Source organism: Rhinopithecus roxellana, chromosome 20, assembly GCF_007565055.1.
Source record: "Rhinopithecus roxellana isolate Shanxi Qingling chromosome 20, ASM756505v1, whole genome shotgun sequence".
Classification (NCBI taxonomy): domain Eukaryota; kingdom Metazoa; phylum Chordata; class Mammalia; order Primates; family Cercopithecidae; genus Rhinopithecus; species Rhinopithecus roxellana.
In genome coordinates this window covers 50,165,794-50,182,229 of record NC_044568.1, presented here as the reverse complement: position 1 = coordinate 50,182,229, position 16,436 = coordinate 50,165,794, and positions in this window count along the sequence as shown.

The following is a 16,436-nucleotide window of genomic DNA, read 5'->3' as shown; positions in this document are numbered from 1 at the left end:
TCTATTCATTTCTCTCTCCAGTTAGATCGAGTGCCACTCCAGGGCTTGCCATGGAAAAATACAAAATAGAACATTCCAGGCCAGTACATGTAGTAAAGACTGTCATGATGCCAAACATGACAACTATGACCTTGCCCAGTGTAGCGATGCATGTTGCTGTGAAAAGCAGCAGCTTTGTTTAAAATAGCTAAAGCTCGCAAGCAATCCAAGTGTCCCTGGATGGACGAATGGATAAACAAAATGTAGTACACACATACAAGGGAATATTAGTCTGCCTTTAAAGAGAAGGACCTTCTTTTTCTTTTCTTTTCTTATTTTTTGAAGACAGAGTCTCGCTCTGTCACCTAAGCTGGAGTGTAGTGGTACGATCATAGCTTTCTGCAGCTTTGAGCTCCCAAGGTCAACGGATCCTCCCACCTCAGGCTCCCAAGTAGCTGTGACTACAGGTGCATGCCTGGGTAACTTTTTAAAAAAAAATTTGTTTGTAGAGATGGGGTGTCGCTATGTTGCTCAGGCTGGTCTTGAACTCCTGGGTTGAAGCAGTCCTCTTGGCTCAACCTCCCAAAGTGCTGGGATTACAGGCATGAGCACCATGCCCAGCCAGGAAGGAACTTCTCACACATGCTACAACATGAATAAACCCTGAGGGCGTTATGCTAAGGGAAATAGGCCAGTCACCAGAGAACAAATGCTGTATGAATAGTCACATGCATACAGACAGAAATCTGAATGGTGGTTTCCAGGGGTTTAGGGAAGTGGAAATGGGGAGTTACTTTTTAACAGGTGTAGAGTTTTTCTTAGTTTTACATGATGAAAAGAGTTAGTGAGATGGATGGGATGATGGCTGCATATTATTAATGCATTCTTTTTTTTTTTTTTTTTTTTTTTTGAGACAGGGCCTTGCTCTGTCTCCCAGGCTGGAGTCAGTGGTGCAATCTCGGCTCATTGCAGCCTCAACCTCTCAGGCTCCAGCGATCCTCCCACCTCACCGCCCCCTCCTTGTAGCTGGGATTACAGGCATGCACCACCATGCCTGGATAATTGTTGTATTTTTAGTAGTGATGGGGTTTCGCCATGTTGACCAGGCTGGTCTTGAACTCCTGGGCTCAAGCCTTGGCCTCCCAAAGTTCTGGGATTACAGGCCTGAGTCACTACCCAGCCTATTAAGGTATTTAATACTACTAAACCATACACTTCAATGGTTATGCTGGTAAACTATGTTTTATGTCTTTTTTTTCCTCTCCCTTCAGGTTTACCCCTGTGGCCTCCCACAGGAAAAAGAGAGGACCTATATCCTTCTTCTATATCATCTCTATCCTACAGCTTGTAGGATGTGGTACAGCTTGTGGGATATTTTTACCACAATAAAAACTTTTTATAAAAAAGCATTGGCCTTGCACAAACAGGCCAGAATTCTAGCCTTTCCTGGCAGGAATGCACTGCACTGGGATCCCTTGAAGCCCTAGACTAGCCCCGACATGTAGGAGATTTGGAATATCCTCACTAGACGTCAGATGAACAGGTGTCTGTGTGACTTCTTTAATTTTCCATCGCGGATCTTGTCTTGCCCTAAGTTTCCATTCCTGCTGATGCCTGGGACAGATATACAAGAGAAACTGGTTTTACACAATTTTTTCCATTGTAAATTCAGTCTTGGCAAAGAATCAAATGAATTCTTTCACAGGATTATTTCCCTTCTCTAGGTCTCTTTCTCCTTTGTGTCTTGAAGGTGACATCTGAGCTCATAAAACAGTTTCTTTCTGTCCGTGTGCTGGACATCGTCCTTTCTGGCCTCTGCTGCAGAATTCTGAGTCTCACCTTGACTCTGAGTGTCCTGCACTGGTGTCCACTGCAGAGAAACTGCTCCTTCCTGATATTTTTTGAGCATGTTACTGATAGCTCCTACTGACATTATAGATCTCTGCCATTGGCTCTGGTCCTAAGGTTACCTCACTCCGTGATCTCCTCACCCTAAGCCAGGCCTCTTCTGCTCTATCAATTCTCTCAGAAATTCTGAGCCCCTCTAAAAGGAAGGAGGCAGGGAATCTTGTTAGGTTTTTCTGCAGGATGGCTATGTTGGGGAGACACCGTAACATCCTAATGTATGTCTGGGGTTGGCAAACATTGATCCAAATGTTCCTTGTCACATAATTTTGTAAATAAAGTTTTATTGGAACAGAACTACACCCACTCAGTTACATACTGTCTATGACTGCTTTTGCAGTACAATGGCAGAGTTGATCGTGGTGACAAAGGTTATATAGCCTGCATGGCTAAAATATTTACTATCTGGCCCTTTGCAGAAAAATTTGCTGGCCTTTGGTCTTTGTGGTGGAGTCCAGGGTTGTGCAGGACATATCCTGTGTGACTGTATGTGACATCCCTGGCTTTCTGTACCAGGCTGTAGCAGGTGGGACTCAGTGAGGTCCCTCAGCCATGGCTATCTGACCAGTGCCATTCAATACCAGCTTGGGGAATGTTGCAAGGAGTTTCTTTTTGGATTCCAGCTTTCTGTCATACCATTTGAGATTTCCAACTTCAGGTTGAGGGACCCGGCAGTATCTTCATCTTGCTTTCTCAAAATGTCGTTTTTGTTGTTTTTTTTTAATTGGAGTCTTACTCTGTCACTCAGGCTGGAGTGCAATGGCGTGATCTTGGCTCACTGCGACCTCTGCCTCCTAGGTTCAAGCAATTCTTGTGCCTCAGCCTCCTGAGTAGCTGGGACTACAGGCATGTGCCACCACGCCCAGCTAAATTTTGTATTTTCAGTAGAGACGGGGTTTCGCCATGTTGGCTAGGCTGTTCTCGAACTCCTGACCTCAGGTGATCTGCCCACCTCAGCCCTCAAAGTGCTGGAATTACAAGCAACAGCCACTGTACCCAGCCTCAAAATTTCTTTCTCCTGTGGTTTTCTCCCTTTGGACTCCCACCCCTTACCCAGGGTTGGAACTACTTATCTTCTTTGAAACAGGTAGGACCTATCTCCTTCTTCTATATCATCTCTATCCTACATACACCTTGTAGAAGTTTCTATGCTCAGAACTCTAAGGGTTGCTTTAGAATTTAGAAGTATTCCTTTCTCTCTCAAGAAAGCCTGGACTGTTGTCTCACGATGACACTGACAGCCTATTTTGGAAATCAAAAGGTGGACATTGCTCCATTCTCTTTGTGTTTCTGCTGTAACTATCCTAATCCTTCCCAAAGCAATAGATTCTCTGATTGGGGAGGGGAGGCATTCATATATTGTAAGAACATCATCTTCTTTGAGTAATTATATCTGGCACTGTGCCTGGATCAGAGTACCTGATAAACAAATATGATCTTGTGGCAGAGGGCTACAGGAGAGCATTAGCATCTAGATCCCTTGATCTAATATGAAACCCATCCAAAGAGAATGAGATATTCTGAAGAATCATTCTTTACAGCAGGAAACAAATTCTGCCTTAGAGACTGGACCCTACATTTTGTAAAAGGGACCTACGGCCATGACATCATCCAGGTGTGGCCAAGCTGTCATGGAACTCCAGGGGAGCTCTGGTTACAGCGATACATTCCCACCTTTCCTTTGACATTCACCCACTCGTATGGGGATAGCCTTCTTCTCTCACCATAACCACAGCCAACTTACACATTTGTCTCTTTGCAATTAATCACTCTTCAGACTGCTTATTCTAATTCTTGCTTCCTGAAGGCAGAGCCAGCAGGCATCTCCACATGGTTTCTCAGTTCTCCAGCTGGAATTTCTGAAGGACACTGTGAGGCCACTTCCATTTCCGCTGCCTCCTGACCCTCTCCTACATCCCAGAGTCTACCTTACATCTCATGAATGGACAAGCAGTGGCTTGTCTCTGGCTGAGTGGGCTCCCTGCTGTCACAAGGCACTTGCTGTCAACAGAAAGCAGGTGTTCTGGGAAGACTGGAGGAGCTGTGGGTGGTGAGGCAGACGCTGGGCTTGGCTCTGGAAGCCCAAACTCAGAACATTAAGCCGAACCATCTGAAGCTCCTCCACAAAACAGGTTGTGCAAATCTCTCTTCCCCCCTCTATGGGTTCATGCATATTCATAATTAGAACAACTCCAGGCCGAAGATAATGATTCATGCAGGAAGCGCCATTCTGAACATTATTATCTGGGAGTGACAAATGAATTTCTAATTTAACATGTGTATTGCACAAATAGATCACAAGAACTTTAAAGTCAAAAGCATCCTTTGGAGTCATGCAACTTCTGTTGTAATGTAGCATAAAATGATAGGGGAAGGAGGGGGTCTCCCACTGGTGGGCCGTGCATAGCGGTTCCCTTCAAAGCAGAGGAGAAATAAAAGGGGGTGAGATTTCAAACACCATTTGAGTCTACTATAGAAGCCAATAATAATGACCAAGAATAAAACAACAGCAGCAACAACAAAACACCAGGCACTGGCACAAAGCAATACCATTGTTTTGAGGAGTTATTTGGGCATCAACAGAATCCTCCCTATTTTTTTCTCCTGCTGACAACAAAAATGGAGTGTAGGCCAGTTGGGTTCATTGGTCGCTCAGTAAGAATCAGAGGGCAGTAACTGCAAGGCAAGGCTGAAGAGGGAGTCGCAGAGTTGATTTGAGCTGCATTTCAATACCGGTTTCATGTTGAAATGCTAATTTATAGCATGATAATATGATAGCAACACTGTCTGCCTGGCTGCAAAGACTGGCCTCTTCCAGCTTGTCAAAGCTGACAGTCAAGCGTAAAATGGCTACTGTCAAGGAGTGGCAGCTCTTTTAAGACTAGGTCTTAAGCCATTTCTTAAAGTTCTGTATTTCTGTCATCACTGTCCCCCATCTCCCAATCCCTTTTCTTTCTAAATGCTAGAATAAACTGACTCCACATTCTCCTACGTACTACAGCATTCACCCAAAGCCTGTGGAAAATTCATACTCTGCTAGAGCCTGGATATCTGCTTTTGATCTCTCTCTCTCTTTCTCTCTCCTCTCATCTCCTCTTCTCTATTTCTTTTCTTTCTTGGCTAATAATGTATTTAAAAATGTTCACTAAGTACCAGGTATTATGGTAAAGCACATTACTTTCATGACCTCATTAAATTCTCACAACAACCTATGACAAAAATGCTACCCTGATTTGCTGATGAGAAAACTGAGGCTCTAAGACGTAAAGTGTCTTGCCTGAATTCACAGAGCCTGTGATGGCAGAAGCGGGAGTAGTGGAAACCAGTCCTGCTTGACTTCAGAGGCCACTCCCGTCATTCCTAAACTATATATATTTAATGCTGAGGAGGCATGTCTTTTTAAGAATGTTTGTACAAATATTGATCAAGTGGAACCCTGGTGAAGGACCTTGCTTGGAACTGGACAGTCAGGTTCCCTGGCTTCCTCCAGCTGCGTCCCACCCTGTGGGATGAGGTGCTGACAAAGCCCAGAGGATGTGTTTGTCCGGGACCTAGATCCCTTCTGCACCATGCTCTGGGAGAGCCAGGCTTGCATCCTCACGACTCCAGCTCCGCAGAAAAGCTTCCGCTTATCTCCCGGTAGTCCCATCTCTGATTGGAGGACCTCCCCATAACTAAACCAATCACTGAGCCGAGGCAGGGGATGTGGGGAAATGGGGTGCTCTGATTGGCCAGGTAGTCACATGCCCCTTGCTGGAGTTGTGAATGAAGTTACCACCACCTGAAAATGGTAGTCTGAGAGTAGGAGAAAGATCTCAGTATTTCTCAGGATGACCAAGGTGTTGTGAGCAGAAGTGGGAAGAGATGACCCCAACAAATACCCACTGGACTTGTGAAGTTACCCTGCCTCTCAGCTCCTCTGGGCTCTGGGGTTGTAGGAGAATGTATTAGGAAGAGACACAGAAGGGAATGGAAGATAAGAGAGAAACAGGCCAGGTGGCCTCACACCTGTAATCCCAGTACTTTCGGAGGCCAGGAGTTTGAGACCAGCCTAAGCAATATAGTAGTGAGACCCCATCTCTAAAAAAAAAAAAAAAAAAAAAAAAAAAAAAAAAAAAAAAGCCAGATGTGGTGGTGCTTGTAGTCCCAGCTACTGGAGAGACTGAGGCAGGAGGATTATTTGTCTTTAGGAGTTAAAGCCTGAAGTGAGCTGTGATTGTGCCAGTATGCTAGCCTGGATGACAGAGCAAGACCCTGTCTCTAAAAAATTAAAAGGAGGGAAATACAAAAGAACCCTTTCAGGTAAGTTTGCTCACAAACAGAAACACAGAATTGTAGAAGAATCCAAAAGGGTTCCCTTCAACTCGAGAGAGAACACTTAGGAAGAAATGCTTTAAAAGTCCAGTTTTTGGCGGCGGGCATCTGTAATCCCAGCTACCGAGGAGGCTGAGGCAGGAGAATCATTTGAACCCGGGAGGCAGAGGTTGCAGTGAGCCGAGATAGCACCACTGCACTCCAGCCTGGGCAACAGAGCAAGACTCTGTCTAAAACAACAAAACAAAACACAAAAACCCAGAAAACAGTCCTGTCTTATTCCCACATCCCATACCCTGCAGACCATAGAGTGGTGGTCTTCCACTTTTGTCCTGCAGATACTTAGGGCTGTGGGAGGATTCCTTAGGATTCTCTGCAAAGAATGGAGGTTGGGGTTCAGAAGGAAGCTCAATGGGTAGAGCTCACAGTCTCTCCTGGTTTCCACCAGAGCGTTCTGTCATTCATCACCCATTTATGCATTTTTCCATAAGACCTTGTTGGTGATTTTTTTTTTTTTTTTTTTTTTGTGGTGGAGTCTCACTCTGTCCCCCAGGCTGGAGTGCAGTGGTGCGATCTCCACTCACTGCAACCTCCACCTCCTGGGTTCAAGCAATTCTCCTGTCTCAGCCTCCCGAGTAGCTGGGATTACAGGCGACTGCCACCATGCCTGGCTAATTTTTGTACTTTTAGGAAAGACGGGATTTCACCACATGGGCCAGGCTGGTCTCGAACTCCTGACCTCAGGTGATCGACGCACCTCGGCCTACCAAAGTGCTGGGATTACAGGCGTGAGCCACTGCACCTGACCTGTTGTTCTTTTTACAAAGGCCCCTTTTCTAAACATTGCTCTACACTGAGATAGTCTCAAGAATAAAGTTCTCTGGTTACGTCTACCTGGTGCTTGGTGTGGTGCCTGACACACAGTAGGCATTTAATAATTGTTGAGCTGTCAAATGGAACTGAAACGCTGAATGAAAACCAGGGAAAGGTAATTATGAGTGAAAACTTAAGTCATAGAAAGTAAAGTAACAGCCTTCAGGGCACATGGAGAACTGATGATGTCCTTCATGATGGTATGACCATACACAAGGCTTGTGTACAAAGGCAGCCGACCATTTACTGCATCCTTTTTGGCTCTGACAAAGCTGTAACTAAACAGGCTCAATGTTTGTGATGGGCCACTGGTTAATAATAATAACACTCTTTGAACAAGAGCTAGATGCTTGTGCATTATCTCATTTAACTCTCATAATGGCCCCATGCTATTATTATGCTCCCTTTATAGGCTGGAAGAGATTAAGTAACTTGGCCAAGGTCACATGCCTCTAACAGGGCAAGACCAGGGTATAAATCCACCAGTCTGATTCCAAGGTCCCAGTAGTTAAGCACTCTGCTACTTACTTACCACATGACAGCGCCGTAATGGCAGTCCTGCAAACGTATTTTATGGTGTAGAGTTCAGGCAACACCAGTGAGAGGAACACTGATAAACTAAAGTATCTGTCTTAGGAAAGCAGATTAAAGTGATGGAGGGATGGATAGAGAACCTTTGTGGGAAATGAGTCTTTTTATCAGGGAGAATGAAAAGTCCCTCTAAGAATAAGAAGCACCTTCAGGTCCTTTGGGGACCATCAGGGAAGCAAGACCTAGATTTGTTTTGGGTAGTTTCAGGCAAAACCTAGAAACATCATGTTTTCTCTAAGTTGACAGATTCCCATACAGTATGAAGGACAAACTTTCTAACCCAGGGCTTCTCAAACATGAGTGTGCTTACGTATCACCTGGAGAGCTTGTTAATGCACACACTTCTCACCCCCCACTCCCCAAAGAGATTCTGACTGAGTACATCTGGGATGGAGTGTGACCCATTGCACTTCTGATAAGCTTCCATGTGCTGCTGCTGCTGCTATGCCTGGGACGACACGTTGAGTAGCAATGCTCTAGACCAGCGGTCAACAAACTTTCTGTAAAGAGCCTGGTGTAGTTTGGATATTTGTCTCCTCGTTTTGAAATACGATCCCCAGTGTTGGAGGTGGGGCCTGGTGGGAGGTGTTTTGGGCATAGGGGTCCCTCATGAATGGCTTGGTGTAGTCCCAGCATTGAGTGAGTTCTAACTCTATTAGTACATTACGATCTGATGGTTAAAAAGAGCATGGCACCCCTCCTCTCCCTCTCTTGTTCTCTGTGTCACCATGTGACTTGCCTGTTCCCTCTTTGCCTTCCTCCATGGTAAAAGCTTCCTGAGGCCTCACAAGAAGCAGATGCTGGTGCCAGGCTTCTTGTACAGCCTGCAGAACCATGAGCCAAATATACGTCTTTTCTTTATAAATTGCCCAGCCTCAGGTATTCCTTTATAGCAATGCAAAACAGACTAATACAAACCCTGAAAATAAATATTTTAGGCTCCCTACACAACTCTTTAGTTGTCATGCAAAAGTAGCTATACACACAATGTAAATGAATGAGCATGTGTTTCAATAAAATTTTATTTACAAAAAAAGGCAGCTAAACCCTTCTGCATCAGTTGGCAGCGACAGTAATCACTGGCTAGTTGAATGAGGAAATGAGTTTCTTACAGCTTCCCTTTGGGCTACCACGGAGCCTATTACCCCAATGCTACTGACGCTTTAAGAAGAGCAAAGTCCCAGGCCGGGTACGGTGGCTCATGCCTGTAATCCCAGCCCTTTGGGAGGTTGAGGCAGGTGGATCACCTGAGGTCAGGAGTTCGAGACCAGCCTGGCTAACACGGTGAAATCCTGTCCGTACTAAAAATACAAAAATTAGCTGGGCATAGTGGTGGTGGGTGCCTATAACCCCAGCTACTCGAGAGGCTGAGATAAGAGAATCACTTGAACCCGGGAAGCAGAGGTTGCAGTGAGCGAGATTGTGCCATTGCACTCCAGCCAGCACAACAAAAGCGAAACTCCATCTCAAAAAAAAAAAAAAAAAAAAGAAAAGAAAAAAGAAGACCCAAGTTCATCTTGCTGGGAAGTCATCTGCTGCATCTTAGATCTCAGCTGGAAGACAGCAGAAGGGGGTATGTTCTGTCTCTGGGCCTGTGTGTGGCTGACACACATGGGCAGCTCTCCTCTGAAGCTGGAAGCTGTCTGTACTCAAGTTACTCATAACGGGCAAAGCATGATGGCAGGGCATTCCCATCTGAATGCATTCCATTCCTCTTACACCATCCACATCAACAGAATCTGCCTCACGCAGGAGCTGATAGACACAGACAGACATGCAGGGTGCTGGGAAAGGTTCGGGTCCAATCAGCCAAGTCATCAAGTCTGGGACAAGGAACATATAATTGAACCCAACTCAAGGCCAAACTCAAGTTCCAGGAACACCAGAAAATCCTTATCTCCAAGAAGCAAGGCTTCACCAAATTCAGTTTAACTGTTAGTTTGAGCCATGGTGGCAGAGTAACACTCGGTTGGTTATGAAGTCAAAAATAATCCCAAACGTGGTCTCTTGGGTAAGAGCGGGACCTGGTTCATGAGGGAACTGATGTGTATTCTGTCTCTAGGGAACTCCTTGGGCCGGTTTCATCTACTTAAAACCATAACCACTGGTAACCCCTCTCTCTCTCTCTCTCATACACACACGTGCACGCTTGTACACACACACACACACACACACACAGATTCTTACTAAAGGATATTTGTTGCAGACACTCAGAGAATCTGCAGAGAAACCTGGCTTAGAGACCATGGATTCAGGACCATCGCCGAAGCCCTGTGCTGGTGGAATTCCCACTATTGATACCTTGGACCAGGAACTGCATTCCAGGAACCAGCACTGGGTATGGGACACTGTTGCAAGGATCTCTGCCTTTGTTATCTCTGGAAGCTGGACATTCCTACTGCTCCTCTCTCTGGGATAGATTCCGTGTGGGAACTAGAGGAGAAGTCTCACACAGATAAGACTAAATGGTGGACCCTATGCCACGCGCCTCTGCCCTCTCTGCAAAAGCTTCTAGAAAGAAAGTTTTAAGCTTCTGACACAAAGTGGGTAAATCTTCAAGTGAAAGAAGGGTACACAAAGAAGCAGAGTGATAAACAGGGATTTTACAGTGCCCACGATACCTCTGAAGATAGCTTTTTGGGATTAGGTTCAAAGTATCTAGGGCTTTCATTCATTGTTTTTTCTACTTTTCCCTTCTTTTTAAATTAACTTCAGGTTTCTACCATATCCTCTATGTTCTTGAGCCCTCAACACACGCATGCACACGCGCGTGCACATATGCACGCGCACGCGCACGCACACGCGCACGCACACACGTCAACTTCTCCTCACTACCAGTCCCTCAGGAAGGGCTTAGCTTAGTGGTAAAAATGAAACCCAAATTATTAGCAAAGCAAAATCTGCTTCTCTCTTTCCTAGAGAGAAGGAATCTTTCAGTTCTCAAAAACACATGACAGATAGTTAAAAAAAATTAAGAAAGAATTTGAGTTGAACAATTCGTATTATAATACAAGGTTAACTTCAGACCATCTAAGAATCAAAATTGCAAGCAAATTGGTTTGAATTGTGGAAAGACAGCTTTTTGGTTTTCAGGCTTGTGGCAACATGGAATTCCTTTCCTGGAGGTCTTTAGGGAATTGGCTGGATCTACCAAGTGGGCTGGCATAATTATGTCATCTTTGGGTGTGGAGATAGAGAACTCGATCAACTAAATGGCCTTCACATGTCCCTGCTAGCCTTGCTTGAATACTGTTAGTGTGCAGTACCCACATGTAGGAGATGGCGGTGCAATGCTAAACATTCCAGCGAGGACAGACTCACAAGTGCTCACATGTCTGGTGGGAGAGGCAGAGGTAGCTGGAACCAGGAACAAAGGACTGAGTCTGGGTTTGGGTTAACTACTGCTTATTTTATTTTATTTATTTGTTTTGGTACAGAGTCTGGCTCTGTCGCCCAGGCTGGAATGCAGTGGTGTGATCTCGGCTCACTGCAACCTCCGCCTCCCGGGTTCAAGCGATTCTCTTGCCTCAGCCTCCTGAATACATGGGACTACAGGCGCTTACCACCACCGCTGGCTAATTTTTGTATTTTTAGTAGAGACGAGGTTTCACCATGTTGGTCAGGCTGATCTCGAACTTCTGACCTTGTGATCCGCCCACCTCGGCCTCCCAAAGTGCTGGGATTACAGGCGAGAGCCACCGTGCCCTACCCTACTGCTTATTTTATCCCCAATCCAACCCCAATAAGTTTTGCGATTGCTACAGACCCCGAAATTGCCAAAGAGAAGTTGAGGAGTACTGTAACATTTTCTTTGACTCTTACTTAAACATTGGCAACTTTTCCGAGACTATAAATTTGATTGGGGCCCAGCCATTTCTCTCTTTGTAGTCTGTGAAAATTAACTGAGTCTGCAGCGGCTGCAATCACCGCCAAAAACCCCAAGTGTGGGCTGTTCCTCCACACTGACAAAAATAACAGTTAATTAGCCTGCAACACCCAAAGGAAAGTGAACTTACGCCACCAATCGCAGGACCGCATGCAAAACGTCGCCATGACAACCGGCATTTACAGCTCTTCAATTTTAATATATCAAAGGCTAAGGGTAATTTCCCAGCGAGAATACAGGAGGGTGAATTTCTCCCCTCTTTATTCTTTCTGCCGGTCTTTTGCCAGTACTGCGAGTACAGAAGCTCTATTCCTGTGGCAACAGGTTTAAAAGGAAGAGAAGCCTTGTGAGAGCATTAAACACCTGGCGTGGGACTCCTGGAAATGCTGGGTGCCTTGGGAGGTGCAGGGAGAAAGGCATGGTATTCTCCTTAGAGTCTAGGCTGGGTGAACAGAGCTGAGAGGAGGTGGTGTGTGAACTGTGAACTTTTGCCCTCAATTGCAGGTGAACTTTCTGTCTGCATAAAAATGTTTTCTTTTCTCCCCTCCCCTCCCCTCCCCTCTCTCTCCCCTCCCTTCCCCTCCTCTCTCTCCCCTCCCTTCCCCTCCTCTCTCTCCCCTCCCTTCCCCTCCTCTCTCTCCCCTCCCTTCCCCTCCTCTCTCTCCCCTCCCTTCCCCTTCTCTCTCTCCCCTCCTCTCTCTCCCCTCCTCTCTCTCCCCTTCCCTCTGCTCCTCTCTCCCCTCCCCCCTCCCCTCTCTCCCCTCCCCACTCCCCTCTCTCCCTTCCCCTTTCCCCTCCCCCTTTCCCCTCCCCACTCCCCCCTCCCCTCCCCTCCCCCTTCCGCCCTCCCCTCCCCTCCCTCCTCTCCCCTCCCCTCCCCCTCCCCCCTCTCCTCCCCCCTCCCCTCCCCCCTCCCCTCCCCCCCTTCCCTCCCTCCTCCCCTCCCCTCCCTCCTCTCCCCTCCCCCTTTCACCTCCCCCCTCCCCTCCCCCCTCTCCCCTCCCCTCCCCTCCCTCCTCTCCCCTCCCCTCCCCCCTCCCCTCCCCCCTCCCCTCCCCCCTTCCGCCCTCCCCTCCCCTCCCCTTCCCTCTCCTACCCTCCCCCTCCCCTTCCCTCTCCTCCCCTCCCCCTCCCCCTCCCCCTCCCCCTCCTCTCCTCTCCCCCCCTCCCCCTCCTCTCCTCTCCCCCCCTCCCCCTCCCCTCCCCTCCTTCCCCTCTCCCCCCCTCCCCTCCTTCCCCTCTCCCCTTTTCTCCCCCTCCCCTCCTCCCCCCTCCTCCCCCCTCCTCCCCCCCTCCCCTCCTTCCCCTCCCCTCCCTCCCCCTTCCCTCCTCTCCCCTTCCCCCCTCTTCCCCTCCTCCTCCCCTCCCCCTCCCCTCCCCTCCTCCCCCTTCTCCCCTCCCCTCCCCCCCTTCTCCCCTCCCCTCCCCCCTCCTTCCCTCCCCCTTCCCTCCCCTCCCCTCCTCCCCTCCTCCCCTCCCCTCCTCCCCCCTCCTTCCCTCTCCTTCCCTCCTTCCCTCCCCTCCCCTCCCCCATCCTCCCCTCCCCGTCCTCCCCTCCCCTGTTCTGTCCTCCCCTCCCCTCCCCTCCCCTCTTCTTCCCTCCCTTCTCTTCCCCTCCCCTTCCCTCTTCTTCCCTCCCTTCTCTTCCCCTCCCCTTGTCTTCCCCTCCCCTTCTCTTCTCTGCTCTCATCCTCTTTCTCCTCCCCTTTTCTTCTCTTGCTAGCCCTTCGTTTCTTCCTCCCTCCCCCCCTGCCTGCCTTCTGGTTTTGTTGAGTGCTTACTCTGCACCAGGGACCTAATAGGCATCCTCTCATGTATTCTTCAACACTACATTGTAAGATAAACACTATTCTTATTTTAGAGATGAGGACACTGGGATGATGAGTCCTAATCTCACAGTAAGTTGCAGAGCCTGGATTTAAGCCAAGTCAGACCTCACAACCCAGGACCCTTGTAGTTTGTGTCTCCTCTGTGTTACTAAAACTTACTCTGTATAAATGGAGGTGGATATATTTATTAAAGTCATTGCCATCACCATCATAGGTTGGTCAACTGTTGCTGCATAACAAACACCCACAGAATCTTAGTGGCATGCAGTGAATAAGCATCTACTTTGCTCCAGGATAGGATGACTCTGTGTTTATTCTGGGACTCAGGCTGAAGGAGAAGTGCTTCTCATGGTGATGAGGTTAGTCACTAGAGGGTATGCCCAACTACGTAAGTGCATTTCAAATCTATCCCATGTTATATCTGCTAATATCCCACTGGCCAAAGCAAGTCACAAGGTTGAGCCCAAAGTCAAGAAGTGGAAAAGCATACCCTCCCTTTTGTTGAAGTAATTGCAAATTTTTATAGCAAAGGTGTGAATACAAAGAGAGGTAAAGAGTTGGGGCCCCCAAAATCACTCTAGTAACTGTCTATTATCATCATCAACTTCATGATTTCTATGAACCAAGCTTCTCTTTACCTTTGTCTGTGTTTAAATAATGAGTGATCTCTTTATAAAGTTCTTCAAAGAGGACAGTCATTCGATTGAAGCAAAATAATAATAATTATTGAGTACATGCTATGTCCCAGGCACTGCACTGGGGCTACATCAGTGAACACAACATCCCATCTCAAAACAACTTACCAGGAACCCTAAAGCCCTGTGCCAGACATTGAGAAGGCCATGAAAAATTCTAACACATGCCAAAACCATTCTAAATATTTCACAGAGGATACACCTGTGCATCAAAGTCACCTGAGGAACTTGTTAAACACCAAGACTTTCAGACCTTGCCACCAACGATTCTAGGTCATAGGGTTAACTCTCAACCTATCTCATCAAGAGCCTTGCCCCAAACTACAGTTGAGTTGTAGGAAAAGAAAGGTATAGGAAATAAGCTACACTTACACCCTCTTCTTTGGCTACTCCTTGGGCAACAGGCTTTAATTAAAGTTTCCAATAAATCTTTCCCAGTTCCCAGCCCCCATTCCAACAGTGTCCGTGAAACCAGGAAGTTGGAGCCACATGTGATGAGGAAAGACACAGGTCCCGTCTTCCTGTCCCTCTATGGAAGCTTGGAGAAATGTGGGGCTCCAGTCTTCATCTGGCTAGGAGTCAGAGACAATTTCTGTTGAGTTCTGAATTACCAGACTCTTTAGTGAGCATCAGGATCATCATCATGACTCTAGAAGGGAGGTGTTATGAATCCTATTTTGGCAGTCAAAAATACACTGAGAGAAGAATCTCAAGGATCTAGAACTAGAAATACCATTTGACCCAGCCATCCCCTTACTGGGGATATACCCAAAGGATTATAAGTCATGCTGCTATAAAGACACATGCACACGTATGTTTATTGCCGCACTATTCACAATAGCAAAGACTTGGAATCGACCCAAATGTCCATCAGTGACAGACTGGATTAAGAAAATGTGGCACATATACACCATGGAATACTATGCAGTCATAAAAAAGGATGAGTTTGTGTCCTTTGTAGGGACATGGATGCAGCTGGAAACCATCATTCTCAGCAAACTATCACAAGAACAGAAAACCAAATACTGCATGTTCTCACTCATAGACGGGAATTGAACAATGAAATCACTTGGACACAGGAAGGGGAACCTCACACACCGGGTCCTATTGTGGGGAGCAGGGAGGGATAGCATTAGGAGATATACCTAATGTAAATGACGAGTTAATAGGTGCAGCACAGCAACATGGCACATGTATACGTATGTAACAAACCTGCACGTTGTGCACATGTACCCTAGAACTTAAAGAATAAAAAAAAAAAAAAAAAAAAAAAGAATCTCACCGTGATCACATAGCTAGTGACTGAGTCCAAATCAGAGTCCAGGTGTTCTAAATTCTTTCTTAGATTTCTATCCTAATAGCACCACTGCCCATGAGCTCCATGAGCTGGGGCTTATTACTTAATTTGACCCCAATTTCACATTTTTTCAAAATAGGGATTGGTGCACATAGTTATCAATAATTTCCAGAGTTAAATATATGCAAAGTGCTCAGCGCTTTACCTGGCACATGTGATAAATTTAAGCAACAAACACCAGTGGTGGTAGCATTTACCTGTGATTTTGTTATCAACAGGTAACAAAAAGTCGATACTGCTTTACAGTTGCTAGAGACATCTCAAAATAGTATTAATGCTCGTCACTTCTTCAAATTCACACTAATTTCAGACACACCATTAGTTCTTGTTATTTAGTAAATTAATGAGGGAGCACATTTGGCAAGAAAGGAAACAAGCAGTCTTCTGGGGCAAGTGAAAGATTTCCCATTTCTTTAGAAGTGTGAGTTACGGCACCATACCCATTTGTCAAAATTGTTCAGTTCAGAACTGCAGACTCGTATGGAAATTTTTCCTACATTAAAGACAATGAAAAAAGGGCAAATGGTGTTTTCTGCAAGTTTCCGGAATATATAAATACATTGCAAGGCCATGTTTAAACACTTTTTTTAGAACACTTTATAGTTGTTCAATCATCAACAATATTGATATGCCAATTTCAATGCTTTTTTTCCATCAAAATTTGTTTGTTATAGCAGATCTTCTAAAGGTTTCTTAACAGTTACTGCACTAGAACACTAGGGCAAATTTGTATTGTAAATGTAAATTTTGCATATATTGGAGATTTCAACACCTTAAAGAGTGGCAGGATATTGATGATTGTGGAAGGTGGGAAATGGGTATGTGGGTTCATTATACTATTCTGTTTATTTTGTTTATGTTGGATATTTTCCATGATAAGTTTTTTTAGATATTTTTAATGGTAAATTTTTAAAAGAACCTCATATATTAGTTTATCACAACTTAAAAAATATTTTGATAACTGTAGTTCAATATAATTAGTTTTTTCTGAGTTATGATGCATTTTA